Source organism: Cygnus olor, chromosome 7 (genome assembly GCF_009769625.2).
Source record: "Cygnus olor isolate bCygOlo1 chromosome 7, bCygOlo1.pri.v2, whole genome shotgun sequence".
NCBI classification, from domain to species: Eukaryota; Metazoa; Chordata; class Aves; order Anseriformes; family Anatidae; genus Cygnus; species Cygnus olor.
In genome coordinates, this window is record NC_049175.1 from 19,685,133 (window position 1) to 19,707,575 (window position 22,443).

The 22,443-nt window shown below is 41.8% G+C and overlaps 1 long non-coding RNA gene across 3 annotated transcripts in view; it reads left to right on the plus strand.

Annotated features, from left to right (window-relative positions):
* The window catches only part of LOC121073390, a 58,625-nt gene that overhangs the window by 25,474 nt on the left and 10,708 nt on the right, over positions 1-22,443 (plus strand). For all 3 annotated transcript variants that reach the window (XR_005821678.1, XR_005821675.1, XR_005821677.1), the window contains exon 2: positions 22,100-22,228. This is a non-coding gene — a long non-coding RNA (uncharacterized LOC121073390). The remainder of the gene's footprint in view (positions 1-22,099; positions 22,229-22,443) is intronic.

Genomic DNA, 22,443 nt, shown 5'->3' on the forward strand with positions numbered 1-22,443 from the left:
GGGAAAAATACATTAGTGCTGTCATTACAGCAGTCTGCAGGATAAACGTGCCCTGAGTCAAGACCAGATTGGTAGCCAGCAGCCGGAAAGTATTGATGTCTTATGAGGAAGTGTGTTTGATGAAATCCTGCTTATAGTCATAACAAAGGAAATACGAAATATATCTGGTGACTTCTGAGGAGTCCGGAGCAAATGACAACAGTCCTGTACATACCTGAAAATCGGTTTGTATTTTTAAATATAGCTGTTCAGATGAGCAGTAAATGACATTTACTGACTAGTTTCTTGCATAGACATGGCAGGTTACAAGCAGTAGTCAGATCCAATGCTAACATCTCCATGGAGGTACAATTATTTCTGGGGAAACTAAGGCACCAAGGGAGTGATGTGCCAGAGGAAAGCTCTGCTCTGCACTGCGGGTGCTAGTTCCTCTTTTTGTATTCATATTGAACCTTATCTTGTTCTTTACAAGAAAAGTATATCTGAAAATATGGAAGGACTCTACAGGGTCTTTGTTTTTCTTTAACCCTTTCTCGAGGCTGTGGTACCAATCACAAATACAACAGAAATGAAGCACATGAAACCTCATAATAAAATAGCATGACTTATTCCATGCACCCTGCATTCATTCATGAGAGAGCTCAGCAGATCAACAAAACAGATTTGATGGTGTCATTGCCGACAGTACAAGAAGCTGTTTTTCTTTCCCAGTCCATGGTTCAAAGTACTTGACCTTTATTTTCATATCTTCTGTCTTTCAGGAGGGGCTGTACTAAATTCTTATTCCTCTCCAGTTGTTGGAGTCATGCTTACAGCTATTCAGCCTCCAATTGTGTGAAGCTGTCCCCAGAAACACAATTTCAGAACTGCCTTTTACTGAAGGGAACAATAAGGCTTAATATAGTGCCTGCAGTGATATTATAGAGTTAGAGTCAGATCAGAGATTAGTACATTGTTTCTGCCATAGAGGATTTCTTGCTAGGACATTAATAGAAAAGGCTTTACCTAATCATATTGTTTCCAGGCTTGTTTTGTTTTGCCAGAATGATATGCAAGTCCCTGACTGTCAAAAGGGAGCAAAGTTCAGCTTCCCATTTTCCATTGCTGTGAAGTAATGAGTCTTGCAAAGTCTTGAGCTTGGCTTATAATGTGCTGTACAGTAGTGGATACATGAATATATCACCTGATTTCTGAGCCCTTAAGTAATATTGAAGTACATTTCTGAGGATGAAGTCAAGAAGCCTCTATGAAGCAGGGAGACAATACCGGATGAGGTTTGCGCATAAATTCCAGGATTTCATAAGCTGGACTTTTATTTCTTTATTAAAAAAAAAAAAAAAAGAAAGAACAACAAAACACCAGATTTCACAATACTCACATTCTGATTTTGAGGGCTGGTGACCCTTTGGATCTGAAAGGATTTTTTCCAGTGTTGTCTCTATTGACTCTTAGTTCTGATATTTTCCTTCACTTCCATATGTGACCCTCTTTTTCAAGGTCCTGCATATATTGTACATTGGGAAACTAGTTTTTAAAAGCACACTCCTCTCCCTTTCCCCCTTTCTCTGCAGCTTTTTCAAGAGGCAGGGTATTTTCTTTGCAGCCCTTCTTTTCCACCTTTTTCTATACTGTGTGGAAGCCTGTTGAAAGCAGTTCTTTATTCCTCCTGTCTGCTATCAATTGCCTCTTTCCCATGTTCTCTCTCTCTCATTGCATGTTGTGGACCCCTGCTTCAGGGACAAACTTTGGGAGCAACCACTCCACTAAAACCAACTATTGCAGGCTAAATCCTCCTCAAAGACAAACATCACCATTCTTGCTGTGTTGCAGCTTGCTCTTTCTATGCCAAGGTTTGCTTCAGGAAATCCCCCAGATGAATTAAAAATACTTTTTCTCATTTGTTGGGACCTCTGTCCAGCACTGCTCGCAGCGCACAATTTGTATGTGGTACTAGTTGGGTCAAGATATCACAGAAAATCTTATGCCTGGCTATTTGCTCTTCTAAGGGTTTATCAGGCCAGGATATCCATGAAAAGGCACCAGCACACACTCACAAACACACTCACACACACACATACACACACTCTTTCTCGTTTTTAAACAGGAAACTCAACTCAGCATGTGGTGAGTAACCAGATCTCAACAAAGACTTTCTTGCATTTTTTTTTTTTTTTAATTCTGTTAAAAATAAAAAGAGAAAGAGAAAAAAATCCAGTGTTAAAATAAACTCTTGGGTGCAAATGGGTCAGCACAATTGGAAAACCTGGGTATTTAATGGAGATTCAGGCCAGGGTTCATTAGTTACTGATTCAGTCAGAAAAGTGAAGCTTTATGGTACCTGAAAGCTTTTCAGAAGTTTGGGGAAAGTTTTAAAACCAATACAAACAAACAAAGCAACAACAACAACAACTAAACACACAAAAAAAGCTGATATTCTACAAACACAGGATGCAGGCTCATGATATAAGCAGGCGCAACTCCTTTCAAATGTGTTAGAGCTGTGCAAGAGTCTTGGCTTTGGCCCTGGAAATAATGCATGTGTAGGTTAAACAAGGCTCGATTCATTGTCTTTAAGGCCACAGGGATTTTTAGAAATGTCTCAGTAGACTGTCTATATAGCGTACATCTGGGATACACTGTGATTCATCTACAAGGTCAGAGCTGTGGCAGAGTCAAAGTAAATTTTTTTTAAAAGATTTTTTTTTTTCTCCTGAAAGTCTTCAAGAGGCAGAAGACCCACCAAGTCCTTTGGTTAGACTAGCCAAGGGTTAATTATCTTCCTGAACATGCACCATTCTACTCGCTGCTCCTTTTGATTGCTCTCTGTCCTCATGGTGTGGAAGTGGGTTTTGTGTGCCTGTCTCTCCTCTGTCCCACTTGCTGTATCACCGGCTGTACTACCGTAAAGTGAATGCTGCTTTTGTATCAGAGGTGATCAGAGCAGAATGACAGCTTTTAATAGCCAGAGTGCTTCCAGCCCACTCGGTATCCAGCCTGAAGTGAGAGAAGGTAGGCCTGATATCCCCCTACCGGGGGAAGGACCACAAAAACTGGAGCATGGTTATGGGAGCATGGTTATGCAGTCTCCTGAAATGCCCAATTTTGCACAGTGAACGTTTCAGCACTGTAGCTATCTGCATATCATCCTTTCATAGTTGAAAAAAAGCTACTAGAAAGAAGCTTGACATAAAATACGATCTTTTTCGTTTGAAACTTGATGGTCCAGCTATCATATTTTATTCCATCTTGGCTGAGGAAGGTGTTTGCCATGGCTAGCGATAGCTGAACATCTACATCAATGTTTGGCCCACAGATCTTACCAAACAGAAGGTATTTCCTGAATGGGGAACCACGTAGTTCATACAAACTCCCTGCAAGAACATATGATGTTTCTATTTGCAGCAAATCATTACCAGATGGTACAATGGAGGTAGGTGTATGCAAACCCACGGGGTGTAATATCATGGATGAATAACATCTCTCTGCGGCACATTAAAAAGTCAAGGTGATGGCAAGCAGAGGTCTTGCTTCACACTCACTGGTCATGCTCCATTCTGCCTTCACAGTGGACATGGTTTTTGTGGAATGGGGAATGTGTCACGGGAATAGCCATGCCACCCAGGGCCTGAGCCCTACATCATGGGCCTAGCAGAAGAGTGTCGTAGCAAGGAGAATTAAATGTTGGTTGGTCTTCTGCTACTCTCAGCATGAAGGAGGTTCCTCCGAGTTGGTTAAGACAGCTCTGATTCATAATCTTAAATGGAAGGAGGCCAACAAGCACAGCATGCTATTCCTCTGAGTGAGCTGTTCCAGCTAAGCTGAAACAAAAATTGCAACTGCCCCCTCACCCTGAACTACTGTGGGGAGGCACTCTGAAAGCTTCATTAAAATACCATGCCATTTTAATGCCTTTTGTGGTAAAGAGTGAGTCAGCCACATCACCATGGATGTTAGCATGTTACTGTGGTGTTTTAGCAAATCCTGACTTCTCCTGTCTGGGTGGAAAACAGTTTGTGTGTCCTGTGAAAATTTTGTTTGTTTGTTTGTTTTTTAATGTAAAGGAAACACCACCCTTTCAGGATGGTGTGGGACAAAAATCAATATTTTTTTCAAAATCATTTTTCAGGATAACCCTAAAACAGAGTCATGTATTTTCTAGACCAAGCACTCACCTGGGAGCTGGGGGTCATATTCCTTTTCTTAGCCCAGCTGAACAGACTCTTGAACTTGAGGTCGTGATAGGAAAATGACAGTGCATGCATTTGTCAAATGTAGACTCTATTTCTGCCAGTGAACTTTCCAGGACCGAGGCCACCATATTTCTAGATTAGTTAATTTCTCATAATGGATTGATTAATAATTTATTTAAATTCATTTGCGTATGAATTACCCTCTGTGTATGTCTGTGAAGGAATGTGTGTCTCATACCTGGTGAGTTGTGCAAATTAAAAACTTTTTGATGGGTTTACTGCAGGTATGGTACTTCAACAGAGAGAAAACATGAAACTTTCAAGACAACTGTGAGCAGGGCTGCCCATAATAAGCTATGGTAGGAAAGTTCACAAGCTACAGCTATTTGTGAAACTTTACTCATATAAAGCAGGACTTGCAAAAGATCTTAAAAGATCTCTTATGACTGGAAAGCATTGATCTTGCTGGACTGGAAGAGGGCACACAGCCTAATTCACTGAGAAAACTGCTGATTAAATGATTAAGAGATTTTGTCTCCTGGCTCTTTGACTTGCTCTAAAATCAAAGCTGCTTTGCCAGTTACAGATGAATCTCAGTCAGCTCCCAGAAATGCAGAAAATCAGAATTCTCTTCTTCCAAATATCAATTTTGTACAACAATTGAATTCCATTGATCTGAGAGGGATTTGGGGAAAGCTCTTAATGTCCCATATGGTTTTGGGATTCAAAGAATTTCCATGTAATGAAGTATTGTCTTCTGGACTTTTCCCTTTCTGCTTTATACTTAGCAGGCGGTATTATAACACTGGTGGCCTGGGGCAGTTTAAATTTCATATTAGAACTGTAGGATCTGAACTGAAATCCCAAAGGGGATTTTTACCCCTTTTCTTTCCAGCATGTGTCAATGGAAACAATCCTCTGAAGGTCAAGAACAAGTGCTGTCCCTAAATATAGAATTCCTCTGGTTATCACAAAAGCAGTGTTCACCACAGGAAGGGACTGGACTTCTGAGAAGGGTGTAAGTTTTGATTTCATGAAGTTTGTTTTGCAGAAGGGTCGTGGACAGAGTCTTGGAGACTGGTAAGAATCAGTGAGATATTATCGGCCCACTGCAAAGTTTATGTTCCAAGGCTCCTGGCATGTAACTTGGGTCCTTATTTTCCATGCTACTGATTCTGATACTATGTTAAATAAAAACAAGGGTAAAGAAGACTTTTTATAATCATGTTTTCCATTGCAAATGTAAAGCAGATTATGCAGTTTGATGCAAAAGGGGCAAGCATAGCTCATAAAATGTATTTGAGAACGACCCAACTAAAAGCAAGTTTACCTCAGCTCTCTTGTTAGGAATATTACACTAGTGTAGCAGCACCTCCTTTTTATTATAAGGAACACAAAGAGCCAGTTGGCCTGATTGTCTGTGGATTGGCCACCTCGTAAATGTGCTGTACTCCTTGTCACGAGAAATCTTTAAAGGCTCCTGGTGCAAGCTGGTCACATTTTTTTTTTCTTAACCTGAAGGTTGCTGTAATGAAAAAACAATGGGATAGTGGTTTATTTTTTTTTCAGGATTTTATAGTTTATTACCTTTTGATCTTTTAGAGTTCTTCAGTTAACATTCTCTAGAAATAAAATAGTTCAAAATTCTTGTTTTCCTTGTTTGTCCTGCTTTTCTTTCTCATTTTTCTTCTTCTCTCCACCTCCTCCTGCTTTTTCATTTTATCTCTCCCCACCCCCCCCACCCCTTTTCTTTTGTGGAAAAAATAAAAGGGGAAAAATCTTCTAAGAGAAAATCTAGACATAATGAGAATCACAGGTTATAGGAGAGATGCCTGGGTCCAGATCCTTGCTCTGCTACACCTCCAGGAGAACATGATCAACTGATTCTCTGGCTTAGATTTTAAGCATGAATTTGAGCGTGTATTTGAACCCAAACTTGCCTAATCTCCAAATGATCAGTAAGAAGGTTTAAGTGAATTCATGATTAAATCAGGGAAGAAGATCCAGCTCAGCCTTTAGAGGAGTCCATTGTGTTTTTGCCAAGCTTCCCTCTATTTGTCACATACCTTGCAGCCTTCCTATGGCCACTGTATGGAAGATGCACTGATATAAACGATGCTCCTTCCTAGAAGGTCCCAGTGTGGTGCTTGCTCTGGCAGATAAGTGATAGATCTTGTGCTGATGCATCTACCAGGATCCCAGTGCTTGCTCTGCATCAGGCTCAGGCCTTGCTCTCCTGGTCTGAGTAGTGATATAGGACTTCCTTGACTCAAAGCAGTATTTTTGAAGAAAAAATCAATACAAAACTGGAAGGTGGTGAGATACTGTGTTGAGAATGGCCATAAAGCAGCTATGACAGCTCACTGTTGTCGGGGGAAAACACGGTGCTGCCGTTACCTAGAAGCCTGTGGGGAGCTGAGATGGTTCTTGTCAGTTCTCAGGGAGGTCCTGCAGACTGCATCTATCAGATCCTCATGTTCCCTTATGAAACGCAGATGCTGATACTTAGAACATCTGTCTCCACCAGTTACTGTTACATAGGTGCCATACGGCTAGCCCTGATCTGAACAACTTCACTGAAGCAATTGGAAGGTGAGATGAGGCTTTCAGGAGCAGTTTAGCCAGACAGTAGCCAGATGACAATGGGAGGTAGCCCAATTGCACAGCCCCTCCTTCCCTGTGTGCCTGTGATGAAGTGCAAGAGTCTGTTTGGAATTTCTTCCTGAGCCAAGGTCTCCATGTTTGTCATCAGCTTCATTTTGTCGATGGAGCAAAACATTGAGTGGAGCAGCTTGAAAATTACCATCCTGTGGCAGCTGAACTACAGGAGAGCACTGTGCAGCATGGGTGAGGTACTCCAGCAGCCAAGGAAGGATTGTGCTGGTGGGTGCAAGCCAGTGGGGCCTGAAACCCCAACTCTGAGGAGTTCAGTCGATGCTGAGAAGAAAGCTGACTGCAAGTGCAATGTTTTGTGTGCGTTTTCAACAGCATAAATTCCACTAGTGTCAATCTTTGCAATCTGCTTGTGAAGGCCATTTGCATGACACCGTAAAGATGAACATGCCCTTTGCTTTCTCTGTGCTTGGGTGAAGCCCAAGAGGTGCAGCAGCAGAGGAACTTCCACTGGTGCTGAGCACTTTGTGCTGAGTGCAGTGACAAGCATGCCTCTCAGTAGGCTTTCTTTTCAGAACTGCTAAAATTCCCATCAAACCTTACTTTAAATGCTTAAATCAGCTTAAGAAAGTTAATCAATTGTTTGAAAAATCATTGAGACTGTCAACTTGATGTTTTGTGTAGTTATTCAAATTCTAACGCTCTGAGAAACAGGGCTCATAAGAGAATTGGCAGTTGACCCTTAACTTCAAACATCATTGCTTTTATACTGCAATATGAATGATTTTCTGCTTTACAAACTTGTGTCATTCACTAAAGACCCTGTTGTGGGCTGGAGTTTTCAAATATATTAGTGATGAATTGTACTTGTTCTGCAAAAATCCACTGCTCAGTGATTTCTAGGCCTCAACAGCTGTCATCATTTTCCCAAGGTACATTAGAAAATATTTTCTTGAGTTGCTGTGAATCACAGATATTTGTTCTGAAGGATAGGGTTGGTGGTCCTGGGCTGTATTTAAGGGTGCCTTGATGAAATTCTACATGGGGATCAGTTTCAGTGATGGCCAAACTTTGAAGAAAATCTTTTTCTTACAGTTGTCCATCAGCAAAAAATGCTAATTGATTTTTGAAGCCTCAGTCCCAACTGTAGAGAAAGGCAACAGGAGGCGGAAAAAGGTTTTGTTGTCTTTTCTGGTAGTTCTTTTTGCAGTCTCCAATATCCATCTGCTTACAGAAAGTAGGGGACATTCAGAAAGAACATCTGTGAATATCCCATGTCATTACACTTCCAAAGCCAATGGCAAAGGCCTTGGCAAGATCCCGGGTTTTCAAACATGAACATTTTCTGAAAGTGTTTGGACAGATGGTTTGCTACTGTATGGAGCATCTTCAGGGAATTTACTCCTATTCTCAACGTTGCAATTACTGTAGGCTCAGGACTGGCTGTCTCCTGCTGAGTTTCTGAACAGTGTTTGTTTTTGCTTGATGAAATTCTCTCTTAGATTTTTTAGTGATTATGCTATATTGTGTTCTGCCAGGCTTTGAAATGAGATCAAATTGCTTTTCCCTTAGCGTTTACTTACAAAACATATGTCGGCCAAATCTTGAAGTTCCTACTTGCTTACCAGTCACACACCGAAGTCAATGGGACCTTTGCCTGAGTAAGCACTGAGGGAAAATCAAGAAGGGGGAGATTTCTTGGCTGCAGAATAGCAGCTTGCAGTAGCAAATGTTTTATTTTCTCTGAAAGAAGTAAACAGGTATGCTGACTTTCCCTTTGATGTGACAGTTTTAAGACAAGGATTGTCCATTTCCAGTTTGCCAAAGTGTTTATATTCCTGTTGATTTCAGTATGAATCAAATCAAAATCCAAATTCAGAGATGTTTTCAGTGATCTGGAGAATCACTAACATTGTATCTGCTCACCCAAATTGACAGCTTCTGTTATTTTTGCTGACAACATAGCTGTGGAATTGGTAAAGGAATCAATTTCACTGAGTGGTTATAGAAATCTCTGGCCCCAGACGCATCAATAATGCAGGTTTGGGCAAAAGTCTTTAAACTCTAGGTATTTCAGACAAAATATTTTGTGCACAGTAAATCAGTGTTTTAAATTAAATTCTTGTAACAGAAACTTCCACTCATCTCTAATAGACATGATCCAAATCACATCCCAACATTTTGCTATTTAGTGCAAAGTTGAATATGAATGTTGAAATTGTAGCCCTTTGTGAGACTGTTTGCAGCATGGACCACTGGATCCCACAAAGAACATTTCTGAGAGATTTACGTTTAAAGAGTTGCTGTAGAACCATATTTCTATCAGAACCACTTCTCCTTTTCATAACACCACACCAGGCAGACTTGACTGCACACAAAGGAGGAAACTCACTGCTGAGAAAATAAATAGTACAAGACTATTTAGATTCTTGAAAAACAAACTTGGTGGTCTTTGCCCTGGTCTACAGAGGAAGAAGAATACTACATTTTCTTTCCTATTCCAAATATTTAGCAAATCCCTACACACTGCAGTCACTGTCCTACTGTCTGTACTAATTAGAGCAAATAGGACTGATTTAATTTTCATACACCATATATGATTGCTGTGATGTCAGTGGTAAGGGAGTGTGTTAATGGACTTAAGTCTAGATGCTAGTAAATGCACAAGAAATTATTGGAGTCTTTTAAACTGAAATTCCAATCACTCTAACTTGTAATTAATTATTGCAACGATTTAGTAATTGCAGAAGACAAGTTTATTTATGTATAATTTAAAAAAATTTTCAGTTGAGTCTAGGGAAATGAGCCCTGATTTCTTACAGAAAAGATGATTGTGTGTATATATGTATGCCTGTGTGTGTCCCTGACACCTTTTGAATTAATTGGCTGGCTTCCACCAGATTTGTCAGAGGAGTAAGGATGTCTAAGACAAGTAAGCTTCTAAAAGTAGCTGGCCAGGTGGAAGAAAACGATGCTGGGAGGACCTGACAGTGAGGAAAAGAGCAGAGTGAGAGTGTGCATTGTTAGAGATGAGAGGATCCATATGGGGGAAAAACCCTTACAGATGTTTCAGTTGCAATAAAATTTTAGATATCAAAGTCATTCATCCATGAAACACAAGTCTGAAGGAAACTGGCTTCATTGATTCTGGTGCCCTTATTTTCACAGCATGCATATTTTATCTGCATTCAAGTATTTGGATAAGATTAAGAAAACATCCTTCTCTGGAAAACAAAACTAAACAAAACAAAACTTAAGTATATGGGTGATTATGCATTCTTGAAAAGAAAGCAGTATTTTCTGGAGACAGAGAGCTGAAGCAGGCTCTAAATAACTGGGATTCAATAACAAGGTATTGCGAGTGATATTGGGTATCTTACATTCTTTGGGTTCACTACCTGCTTTAAAAATGGGCTTAATGCATCCTAACTCCTTTGGAAAGTGTTTTGACTACAGCAAAGATACGGTCCCTGAGATAGGTGTAATTAAAATCTCCATATAATTTAAAATGATGCTTCTTTCTGCTGAGGCCTCAGACCGCAAGATCTTTGAGTCAACTTTTTTTGTTGTTGTTTAATGTGTACATAAGTGGCCACTTCAGTTCATACCAAAACATGAAGTGTCACAAAGACTGGGCTTCTGTTAATTCACTTCATGCTACTTTTTGAGCAATAAAGTCAAAGATACTAAGCAAGGCAAGGAAAAACATTTTGGTCGAGCTCTTAAGCAAGTAAAGTTTCAGTCTGCTGATGATCAATACGACCATGTCCTGTGGGTGAATGTAGCTGTATTGCTTTATAGACTGGAGGGTGTTTTGAGCTTCACTAGACTTCTGTTAGCTGGATCCACATTGGTAATACGGCGCATGAGATATTTCTGTCAGATACTAAAGAACAGGGAGGCTCAGGACTCTATGTTTTATGTCTCTCCAAGTCAGTCTAATAACTTTTTTCTTTTGTTTGAATAAAACATTTGAGGAAAATTCTTTCCAGAGCTAACATTTCTGGAAGCTTTTAAGGACTGTATAAAGCTTTGATGACGTCATTAAAGACATTAAAGATGAGTTCGAGCAAGGGTTTCTAGAAAGGTTTAAATCGCACAGTGCTCTAATCAGCTGTAGAGAAAGAGTTGCTAGATGGCTGTGTTGATTCTGCATGTCTCTTGAATGTGACAGAGTTTTATACCACGGCCAGAAACAAAATCTAATTTGCTTTGAACATAAAGCTCAACTTTTAGGTGGTAGAGAAGGGTTAAGGCTGAATGTGCTATGAAAGATGTACCAAGACTTTACCCCAGCTCTGGTGAGGAAACCACGATGGCTGAGGGATAAAATTCACAAATGATTTCCTTGGTAGGAAGCCTTACTTTTGTATAGAAAAACAATCAAACAGCATGCTCTGTAAACAAATTAATCAAATACTGGCCAGATTTCTCCCAGATTCATGTGGTTACATTAGGGTCAACTGGGGCCCAATTAACTTGTGTTAGCTTCCCAGGGTCATCAAATCTTGGCAATTTGCATCATTCCAATAAAAATTGGGTTTGAGTTCTGGTGCAGAGAGCAGCTGTGATTCCAGATCTTTAGCTATTTCTAGTTCCAAGGAGTGGTGTGGAAAAAAACTAATCATCTGACATCTCACCAATGAGCACAGGGAAGTGCGAGTTATGTGTATCAGTAACTTGTGCAAGGGATCTAATTAGGAGCAGATGCTTAAACTTTCCTAATGTTTATATGAAGAGAACAAATTGCCCGTTGGCAGAAAAAGCCATCTGTAAAAATGGCCTTCCAGCCTCGTAATTGGAAATGTTTTCATTATATTCCTAATTTGCATGTACAAAATAAATTGCAACTCTATATATTTAACCAGTAATGCAGCCTGAGTTATGCAAGGCTTAAGGTCTGGACCATGTCACCCAGCAGTTCTGTAAGATTGTTATATATTCAGCTGAGGATTAGATGTCCATTAACCATTGTTTAGAAATACATATATGTATATTTTATCAAAAAATAACATTCACGGAGGATCTTACAAAATCAACATGAAAAAGAAATGTTGTTATTCTCTGATTCTCTAGAAAAGTAGTAAGAATTTTCTTGTAAATAATTAATATTTTTACATATAATATTTGTTCCACTAAGCGAGAGAAAATAAACGAGTCATTAAAGCATTGGTGTCATGTAAAGGAGTAATGTACTCGAGGTATGAAAACACATTCTCTCCCCTTGCAAAATCCATCTTTATAAAATAACGAATGCTAATGTGTTTAGGGATCCCTTCGTATAAATTCTATATGTCCCACACAGTGAAAGACCTGCCCATTCCCACAGATGTCAGCTGGGACATAAAAGCTTATTTTGGCAGTGCTTGCTGAGTCCTCCTGCCGTGGGCTAGAAGGCTTCCCTCCACCACCTGTGTGCTGCACTGATTGATGCAAAACCAGACCACAGACTGTAGGCTGGAGAAGCAATTATTTGTTTCTCAAAGTCAATCTACTGTAGCTCAAAACTGGCTTTACAGAAAGTTTAGGAGCGGGACCTTATGATTGCTTTGGGGTGGTTATCCTGGGGAAATCCCGATCCCACCTGCTGGGTAGCCTGGAGCTCAGCTGCCTGCTCTTGCATGTCAAAGACTAAAAAACAAAACAAAACAAAACAAAAAATGTTGCCTTGAGCTCACTGGTAGTACTGCAACACTGCTGAACCTGCAAGGGAGTCATTGAGTCTGATTTCTTGTACATCACAGGCCACTTCATTTTGCAAAATTACTCCTGGACAGAGTTCAATAATCTGTGTTAGGGTTAACTCTTACAGGGTGGGCTTCAGCTGTGATCTGAGTACTTCAAGAGATGAAGGCATGCTCCAATTTTTTAGGTCATTTGCTTCAATGTCTAATGACAGACATTGGTTTAAAAAAAAACAACCCTATGGCTACATTTCTATCTGGAATTTGTATGACTTTGATTTGCCAGTAACAGTTCGTGTTACTGTTTTACATTCTAGTTTAAAAGAATCTGTTAGTGATTGGTATATCCTCCATGTGAGGATACTTAGACACCGAAATCAAATAACCACTAAATGCTCTTTTTGGGAAGCTAAATATGTGGAGCTCTTCAGATCCCTTGCTAGAGGACAAGATTTTCTGAGGAGATGCTGGGAGCTGCAGCCTGTGGACTCTGATTCTGATGACATCTCTTGAGACTCATGCTGGACACTGTTTTCTTCAGCCCTTAAATCATATCAGTGGTTCCTTTCTGCTTCCTTCCCAAACATCCAGCATAATTTTCTGAAAGACATCTAAACTGACAGCAGTGACCCGCTACGTGATTGCTACTATTACAGACATTGGGAAGATCATTTCTCCCCTTCACATCTCTTCTGGTTGCACTTTGGGCCATGGCATTTTCTGTGGCATTTTTTTTTTTTAATTCAATTTAATTTTATTTTATTATTTATTTTTTATTTTTATCATTTATTTATTTTCCATAAAAGTATGATTTGAGCTTCATCTGAGCTTGTCTGCTCAGGCGGTGTAGTCCGGCTGTGTAGTCCTTCAGTAAAGTCCCTGTTTTCCTATTGTCTTTTCTATTGCTCTGCTTTTCTCCCTTCTTTCTGTCTATGGAAAAAGCCAGAGATTTCCAACATCTCAGAAGATGTCTGGCACTCATTTCTGAAATAACAACATTTTCCCCAGACTTCCTCATCCAGCTCAATGTCATGGACCCAGCTGGTCTTGTTACATCCTCCCATACCTTAGACCGGTGGTTCTTTGCTACTAACTACATTCTGAGATAGGGAGTTGCCCAGTTCCCAGCCATTTAGTATATGCTTGTGTGGTACTAATGTAGATGAGGGTCCCATTGTGTCAGACCTTCCCTTAAGAACTAAGCAACAGGCTGGTCCTCAAGGAGCTTGCAATAAGGTACACAACAGTTTGGAAAGCACTTGCTTGCATCACCCAGAGAGATCAAGACATTGGTTTCCTGGGCAGACTCTGACGTCTCTGACATTGGGAACATGGTTCCTGCTATTTGTCTGACCTTTGACTGCAGCTGTCAAAGAGTAAGTGGTTTTGCTGGGCAGACCGCATTGCATGGAGTGTCCCCAAACAGCACCAGAAATGCTGCCAGCCCCAGGCATGGGTCGTGATGGTCTGGGAGGTGGCAGAGATCCAGCCTGACCAGGAGCACTGAGGCGAGCCCAAGGCATCACACATGGGCATTCAAGCACGAAGCTGCTCTCCTGTGGCTCCCTGTGCTTTCAGGGCTGGTTCCCCTGTGGGGTTGATCAGTGCTTTTCCATAGACGCTGGCTGAGGAATACCTCAATGCACACCATCTGTATTTTTAGTTAACCTTTTCCACATTATTTTACTTTCCTCCATTTCCAAATCTGGTGTTGAGTTCCTCAGGATGTGTTGCTTCCAGGGATGAAGATCTGGCCCTTAATTACTTCTCTCACTCTTCACTCTTCTACAGCTCCTGAAAATGCTGAAGCAAAGGTTTCCAAATCCTCTGGAGAGATCTGTTTGCTCATTTCTCAACTAATTAATTTTTTTTGTAGTTTTGACTGCAACACTTTTTTTTTTTTTTTTTTTTTTTTTTTTTGTGGTGGTGGTGAGGAGCACAGCAAGGAGGCTGATCCATTGAGTTTAAACCAGAGGGTCCAAAGCTAAAGCAATCTTCCTACTCTTCTATTCTTCAGAGTTTCCTGTTGGCTTGTTTCTCTCCTTTCTTACTCAGGAGGAACTTCACTGAAATCAATGAAATTTCACTGGGATGTTTAAACAGAGTGGATTTTTAACAAGGAGGATTGTCAACTCTTGTATGAGGTTGCTAAGCAGTGTAGTAATTTGTGAACTCTCTGTCCTTTGAAAGGTTTGAATGAAAAACCATATACCTTGTGTTAGATGTGCCCTGTATCAGCTATGTGTTTGTGGGTCTAATGTGAAAATTCCTGGGGGAAACCCATGGCCAGCTTTGAGGAGTTCTGTGTAGACCATTATAAAATCCCACTTGGCCTTAAAATCTCTGGATAATTGTCACAGCATGGGTAGAATCAGCCACAAGTAGAATTTGGCATGAAAGACAGCTAGCACAGAACGTGCAATTTTTCCACTGCATTAACAGAAACTCTAAAAAGAAAAAAGGTGCTAGTTGTATACCAGCGCCTCTAAATAGGTCCCAGTGTTACCTAATGCCACGTCATAGCCAACCTGGCTAGGCTGTCCACTTTGCAGGCATTAAATTAGATTCTCTCAGCTGTCTAGCCTCATTTTGTGCTTTTCTTTTCCATTTCAGTACATTGTGGTTCAATTTTGTCATGTGTTCCTGTTATTGTTTTAGGCAAAGGAAAGAGTTGGCTGTCTAAGGGTTTTCTGACCTCTCTAAGTGCAGACATAGCTGAAGAGTGCTAGCTGCTGAAAAGGCCAAGAAGATGAAGACAAGTCAGGGTTAAGTTCATAAGTTGGTTGAATTTAAAGATCCCATATGTGGGGTTTATGGAACCATGTTTTTCAGTTTTAAAAGATTTTTATTAAGTTTTCACAAAATACAAATGAAAAGTCATAAACAAAACCCAGGATCCTGCTCAGAGTTACCCTGAAATAAATCTGGAGTAACTGCCTTGGAGTCAGGCAATGACTCCAACTTTATGTTGTTGGGGCTAAAAGGAGAGTCTGACCCCATGAGTATATTCAAGCATGCACTTATAAAGTATGCAATGTTCTCTTAATAATTTAGGTTAAGAAATTTACAGGCTGCCATTCACTAAGGATTGAGTTTAACCAGTGATGTTTTGATTTAAGTGCTCCTTTGGATTCAAGTGTCATAAGAATGGAATGTGTCCAATGACCCCCACAGACTTCCCTGTGCCTGTTATCAGCGTCACAGCTAGTGATCCCCAGGCACCAGGAGTTTGTCCTCATGACACCTCTGTCAAACAGGGAGGCATTATGTTCTCCGGGGAAACTGAGGTACATAGTGGTGAGACACTTCCTCAAGGTCACAGGGGGAAGCTTGTTGTAGGGTGAGGGTAAAACTCTTACAGACTTTGTCATGGCCAAGATTTCACTTGGACTTCCCCAAGGCCCATAAAGGACTCAGTGAAGTGTTGGACTGCAGAGCGGTCATCAGAGCAGCCATGTTCAAGATGTAAGGTCATGATTTTTAGTTGGTTGAATCAAAAGTACTGAAAAAACAATGTCCTTCTTGCCTTTACACCCCTGCAGCTGTGTCCATTCCGTTTTAGAAAGAGGCTCTCATAGGCCTTGGCATCAAAGGTTGCATGGGATACCTTGGGTGTAGACACTCCACTGGCTTTACAGGCCATCAAATCCTGGAACTGACCTTTTCATCCTCACTGCTCTGGATTTGGTTAGCATTATTAGGTTAGCATTTGTTTCCTTTATTTCAAAATTGCATAAAGGCTATCTTCTCTTGAATCCTTGCAGTCTTTTCTGTGATACCGGGGGGATCTACAGTATATTGTGGAGGGCACATCTCCCCGTGGAGTTAAATTACACATAGAAACTGAACTCCTGGCCCTGCTGCAATGAAGGGAAGACTTGGCAGCCAAGCAGGGATTTCACCCAGACACCAGCCCTTTCTTCTGAGCGCTCTGCTCTGCAGGATGTACTCTTTCCATTAGCGTCTCACTCCAGGACTCCACAAGGACACTGTGAGAAAACCACTTTTGTCTCTTATATCAGATTTAGGGGCTGCAGTGCTCAAGCCATGAAAGCTCCACAGAGGCTGGGCAGTCAAATCCACGGAAATCAAATGAGAATTTGAGTAAAGCCCCTGGTTAATAAGTCATTCCCAAGTCCAATAAACATAACTGGAAATAAATTGCATCCATACATTTCACAGTTTGATTTACATTAAAATGAAAACACGGGAAAGACCTGCCATTGACAAGTTCAAACAATGCAAAATTCTGCACAGTTTGTGTTTATTCAACTGTAATTTATAGCTCCAATATTCCATCGAGATACAAATAAATCAATAGTAGTACACTACTTGTGATTTATCTTGGAGCCCTTTAAAAAAACAGATGATTGTTTTTCTATGCTGGTAGTGCAGGTCTATCATAAAAATTGTGCTCTGTAAGGCCCAAGCAGAATGCCTTCTGACAAATGGCCTCTTTTCACAGTTCAGACAGTTTTGCTTCTGTTCAAACCTCAATCTAGCCAAGTTTTTGTATCTGAAGTGAAACTGTCACTCAGCTCTAGATTTAATCTCTGGATGTATTTTTGACAAACAGGGTTCAATTCTTGAACCTTTTAATACCAGCATCGTGCCAAGGAAATCAGCATGGGAGCAGTGGAGGAGCATGTTCACGCACCACCTGGCTGCTGACAGGAGCAGTGGTTCGGGGTAGTAGCACTGTTATTCAATAAATAGTACTGGATGCAGAAGAGAAAGGAATTCTCCTGCTGTCCCTATGGCTTCTATGGTTCTTGGCAGCATTTATGAGGTGAGTGAGTCATCAGCAGCTGCTCGGGAGAGGAGGGAGGGCAGAGCAGCAGAGTGCCATGGCTCCTAGCTGGGTTCCTCCACTCTTCCGGGGGTTCGGGGCTTTTTTCCCCAAGAATCTGAGGTTAGAGGAGAAACCTCAGAGCTTCACATGGTGTGCTGGCTTTGGGCTTGGGTTAGGTGAGAAGGCTCACTTGTTATTTGCCAAAATGGGGATTATTATAGTCATAAAAGAATTTAGGTTGGAACGGACCTCTGGAGATCTTTAGTCCAACCTTTGAAGCAGAGCTAACTTTTAAAGTCAGATCGGGGTGCTCAGGGCCCAGACCAAGTGAGTCTTCAAGATTTCCAGGGATGGAGGCTCCAGCACCAATCTGGGCTCCCTTCCAGACCTTTTCCCGTGGGTTGTTCTTACAACAGGGACAGGAGAGATGGATTTACACATCTACCTCAAGCAGGAAAGTAACTGCAGAGGCAAAGAAAAACTGAAAGCAGTTTGTCCACCCTAATAGGGCAGAATCTGACCTTCTAGGAGGGGGTTTCCTTCTCCTGCTGTTCAGCTTGGGGCAGGTGCTGTCCTATTTTGGGGAGGAGGCAAGAATTCACTGGACAGTCACTTCAGATCCACTGTCAGTAGCAATAGCCAACTTTATCAGCACCAGACTGACTTGGAGCCTGGAATTCCCTTAGGCCAGCGTTCCAGCTAAAACCAAATTTTTGGCATTTACACTTGGCATTTACCACCAGGATCAAGATACTGGCCTTGAGGTCCCCGCTGGGTTTCCCATACCCCTGGCTCTCAGCACTTCAGAGCACCTTGACCCAGTTACCAGGGTACCAAGGAAGCTGCGAACATAGCATGGCACTCAACATTATGCATCAAAACACTGCTTGCTTTTTAGCTGGGTTAGGACCCTTCAAAACCCACTGCACATCTTCTGCTCCCTTAGGACTCTGCCACTGTCAGCCTCTGTGTGGTTTCCAAATGCAGGGCGGCGTTTTCCTGGGCAGTCCTTGGGGTCTGCCCTCGGTGCTCCCCTGCTTGCTGTGCAGCCTCCCCCATCACCTCTCCCTCCCCAGGGGCCTGCCAGCACAGGAAACAGGCAGGATTTCGTGCTGCCTTCCAACCCATTCAGATCTTTGAGGGTGTGAAGAAGCCCATTTCTTCTATGTGCTTGTCTCAGTGCCAGTCAAAGCCCTGGGGACGGGGCTGGCCCCAGCATTCACACCTCTGTGCTGGGTCTGCACACCCTGTTGCCGGTGGCTGGCCGGGACACGGGTGCTGCAGGCGTGTGGTCTGGGCTCTGGAAGCCTGCCTGGGGCTGCTGGATGAAGGGGCTGTGGGGCTGGGGGATGGCCAGGTGAGTCTAGAGCAGCTGTTTGAACTGACATCTTAGAAGGGAGGCTTTTTGGTTTACAAGAGCTTGGGTGTAGGGAAACTGAGGCAGAAATGAAGTCTAAGCCCAGGTCAGGTGTTCCTATACAGGACACAACTCCTTACACTGTGCAGGTGGGAGCAGGATGTGGTCTGTGTTGAGCTTTGCTTTGCAGGAGAGCACTTGCATGAAAATAGAGTGAGCCCCTCTCCTGGATACATGATTTACCCCCAGTCAAGGCACTGCTCTGTGTTCAGACACTCACAGACAATTTGTTTGCTGCCTTTCCCCACTCCTTATGGCTGAATGCTCCTGCAAGGGTCATCAAGAGAGTTGGCACCTGAATCTTTACATTGAAAGCTTAGGTCTCTAATGCACTAACAAGCACATGCCTCCTCCTCTGTCTCACACCTAGGATGGACATGTAGCCTTTTATTCGAGTGTGCCACTAAAGGGGAGAAAAGAATTGAAAATCTGCAAAAACTGCTCCCCAGCCCTGGCAGCTCGGCCTGGTATCTCAGAACTGGGCTTTCTCTGCTTCACACACTGCCATCAGCAAGAGCAACGCCAAAATCCATTTTCAGGTGGGAACTCTGCAAGTGGCACATGAGTCCAGGTGAAATGGCCCTTGCCTGTCATTACCACGTCCTGCTTCTGGGGGGTGATTTGGCTGGTGTTGCAACTATTTCTCCCAGATCATTTGTGATCATACAAAGCCGGCTTTGTCCATGATGCTTTTCCCAGTGACTTAGCTTCATTTTACAAGTATTTCTTGGTTGATGCCACCACATTGACACTGACCTGAAGCTGGCTTGGCATTTGGGCACCCGTTGGAAGTTGTTGTCATCATTCCTGGGTGTCTTTCAGCAGAAAATGTCTGGAAAGCGGTGGTACAGCCAAGGCTCAGCACAGGGCTGTGCCACCCGGCACTCTCTGCCCCTCTCCTGCGGGCAACCTCTCCAGGTCACCCGGTGTTCTCATTTCTCTCCCCCTGATTTCCTCGGATATTGTTGACATACTTCAGATTCCCCTTCAGTGTGGGAAAAGGGAACTTGGGCCTTGCTCAAGTCAGCTTAATCCAGGCCCTGCAGGCAGGGAAGGTGCCTCCAGCTGAGGTCACTGGTGGGACTGGTTAACCCAAACTTTCTTTTCTCTCTCCCTGCCCCAAACTGTCACATAATTTCTTATACTGCGGTGGCATCCTGTGAGTATTTAATTAATAATTAACCAGTATTTTGCAAAAGTCTTTGAAAGTTACAAAGTTCATTAATTAGCTATGAACCTGGCATCTTTTCATCACAACTTGCTGCAAAGTAGAAGGGAGTTACCAGTCTAATATTGATTTTTTTTAACTTTAACTGGGGTTATTTGCCTGATGCCAGATTCATGACAGACAGCAAGAGCTTGCCATTGGCAAAACTGCATTGTGCCTTTGTCTCATCAGAGTGCTTCATTAGGTGCCTGCAGTTAAGTATCAGGAGAGTCCTACAAAATATTAGTGGGATGTAACTGTATGCTATGTACTTCGGGTAAATCCACATGATCCTTGCTGAACTGGAATCCAGAACCAATCCTGCCAAGTAATTAATTCACTCATTTTACAGGTCTGATTTGTCTCTTGTTTCTGTGTCTTTGGTTCCTTTGGAGAACTCTTTTTTTTTTTTTTTTTTTTAATTTCCTCTTGCTCTTCTTGCTGTGCAGTATCCCTTCACTTCCAGCGCTGCCTCGCTGGATGGACTTCATCCCTCTCCTCTCCATTTCACTCCTCTTTCCATCTTCCTTTGTGATTCCAGTGCTGCTCCCTGTACTACATCTTTTGGTCGAGAATTAATGGTATCTGTGTTTTGTGCTACCGAGTGCAGTCAACTCAGACTTACTTGGGAGCTGGCAGTTTCGATGAAATGCTGTTTTTGGAACAAAATGTTTACAATACTTTCCTGGAGATCCCCTTCATCTACAGTCTGTCCAACTGCTTAATTCCAGCTGTGGTTAAATATGTAATGGCTAATTAACTCTGACCATTGCAGATAGTTCCTACTCTTAAGTTTCATCTGATTATTTTATGGGGTTTACCTACATAAGCTTCGTAGCAGCCTTCTGAGGTGGGTGAGAGGTTATTTGCTGTGGTGCAGTAATGCAGACGCTTTTGGTGAGGAACACAGCAGATGCATCAATTTATTTGGCACTCAGTCCTTGGAAATAAAGGATATGGATCTAACCAAACCATAACACAGACTTCAGGGAGGCAGAGTACAAGGATTTTGCATCTTGTGTTACAACTTGGGTAGAACCTCGCATTCCTGCAGCACTCCTAAGACAATGCCATGAGATCCTCAGCGCAAATAAGACATCTGCTTTATCCCCGTCAGACAGGTGACTCTTCTGTAATACAGCACCCTTGTGCAATACGGTGGAGCTTTTGATCAGTGCTAAGGAAAAAGAGCTCTTGTTTTGTAGCTACGTTTACTTTACTTGTCCATTAAAAATACAGATCCAGCTCTGTTAATGGAATCCGACATGATCACAGCCGAAAGTAATATACCTGCAGGCAAGCCAAAAAAACATTTATAGCCCATCATTAAAATGATTTGGGAAACTAATATGTGTCCTGTGTATATATATCGTACTTACTTTTCTCCACAACAGATGCTTATCATGGATTTTCTGTATGTCTGTTGCAACGAAAAAGAGGCAGAGAAAAAATCCCAAACTGACATTATTTATTATATTGCCATTGAAAAAAGATCATGAAAGTAAGTTATAAAAGCTATTGGGCAACATTAAACTTGTGCTGCTGAGTTCACAGGCTATCTCGGGGGAATCTGTGAACTCCTGCGCGCCCTGTGAGCTGGAATCTCTTGCACAGTTCTTGGGCACTGGCTTTGTTTTTGCAGTTTACAAATTAGTGGGCTTGAGGGTAAGATAAATTATGAATGGGGGGAGATTTCAGACCAGCAAAGATTGTGGGCCTTTGTGGTGAACTTCAGGACCATTGTTTCTTCTGTCATGGCTAAGATCTTTACAATAACAAAATCCTGAGATGGGGACTGGCATTCGAATGGCCATCAGAGTGGATGTGTAAATAGAGCCATGTGAACTTCTCAACCAGTTGGGGTTTTTCACTGGTAACTGTAGGCTTGGAGTGACTGAAACTTGTAAATCGGTGTCAGATTTACAAAATCGCTTTGCACAAATCCCTCCCCTCATGAAAAAAAATGAAAATATCCCCTCTGGCATTTTCTGAGGAAAACATTTTAGTTCCTCCATTATAAATGTTCTGTGTAAATGCTTAATTTAGCTTAGTTTAGAACAAATGCCTTAAAAATATATCAAGATTGAAACAAAAGGTTGTTTGTGGTCAACCCAGCATGGGTTTTGTTTTGTTTTGTTTTGTTTTGTTTTTCTTTTCATCTCATCAAAAAATAAAATGAAAATATATTTTTTTCAGGTGGATCCACATCACATTAAAAAATGTCCTTAATTATCTACTGGAACTGCAGGTGAACTAAAAGTCTGTTATTCACTGACTTTGTGTGCAAAGTGGTCTCACAATTAGTTCAGATGACACAGCAAAGAGGTGCAAGTCCAATTGTCCATTGTGATTTTCTTATTTTGCAGAACAGAACAACTCTGTCCTTGAGGCAAGAGGCAGAGGGGAATTTGGGGCCAGGTTTCAAAGCATTTATCATTGATGGTTACAGTGGGGCAGCTAAGTGGGAGCTGAAAATCAGGCCAACAGAGTCATACGACAGGAAAAATGCTTATTGCATTAACAAAGGTATAAATCAGCGT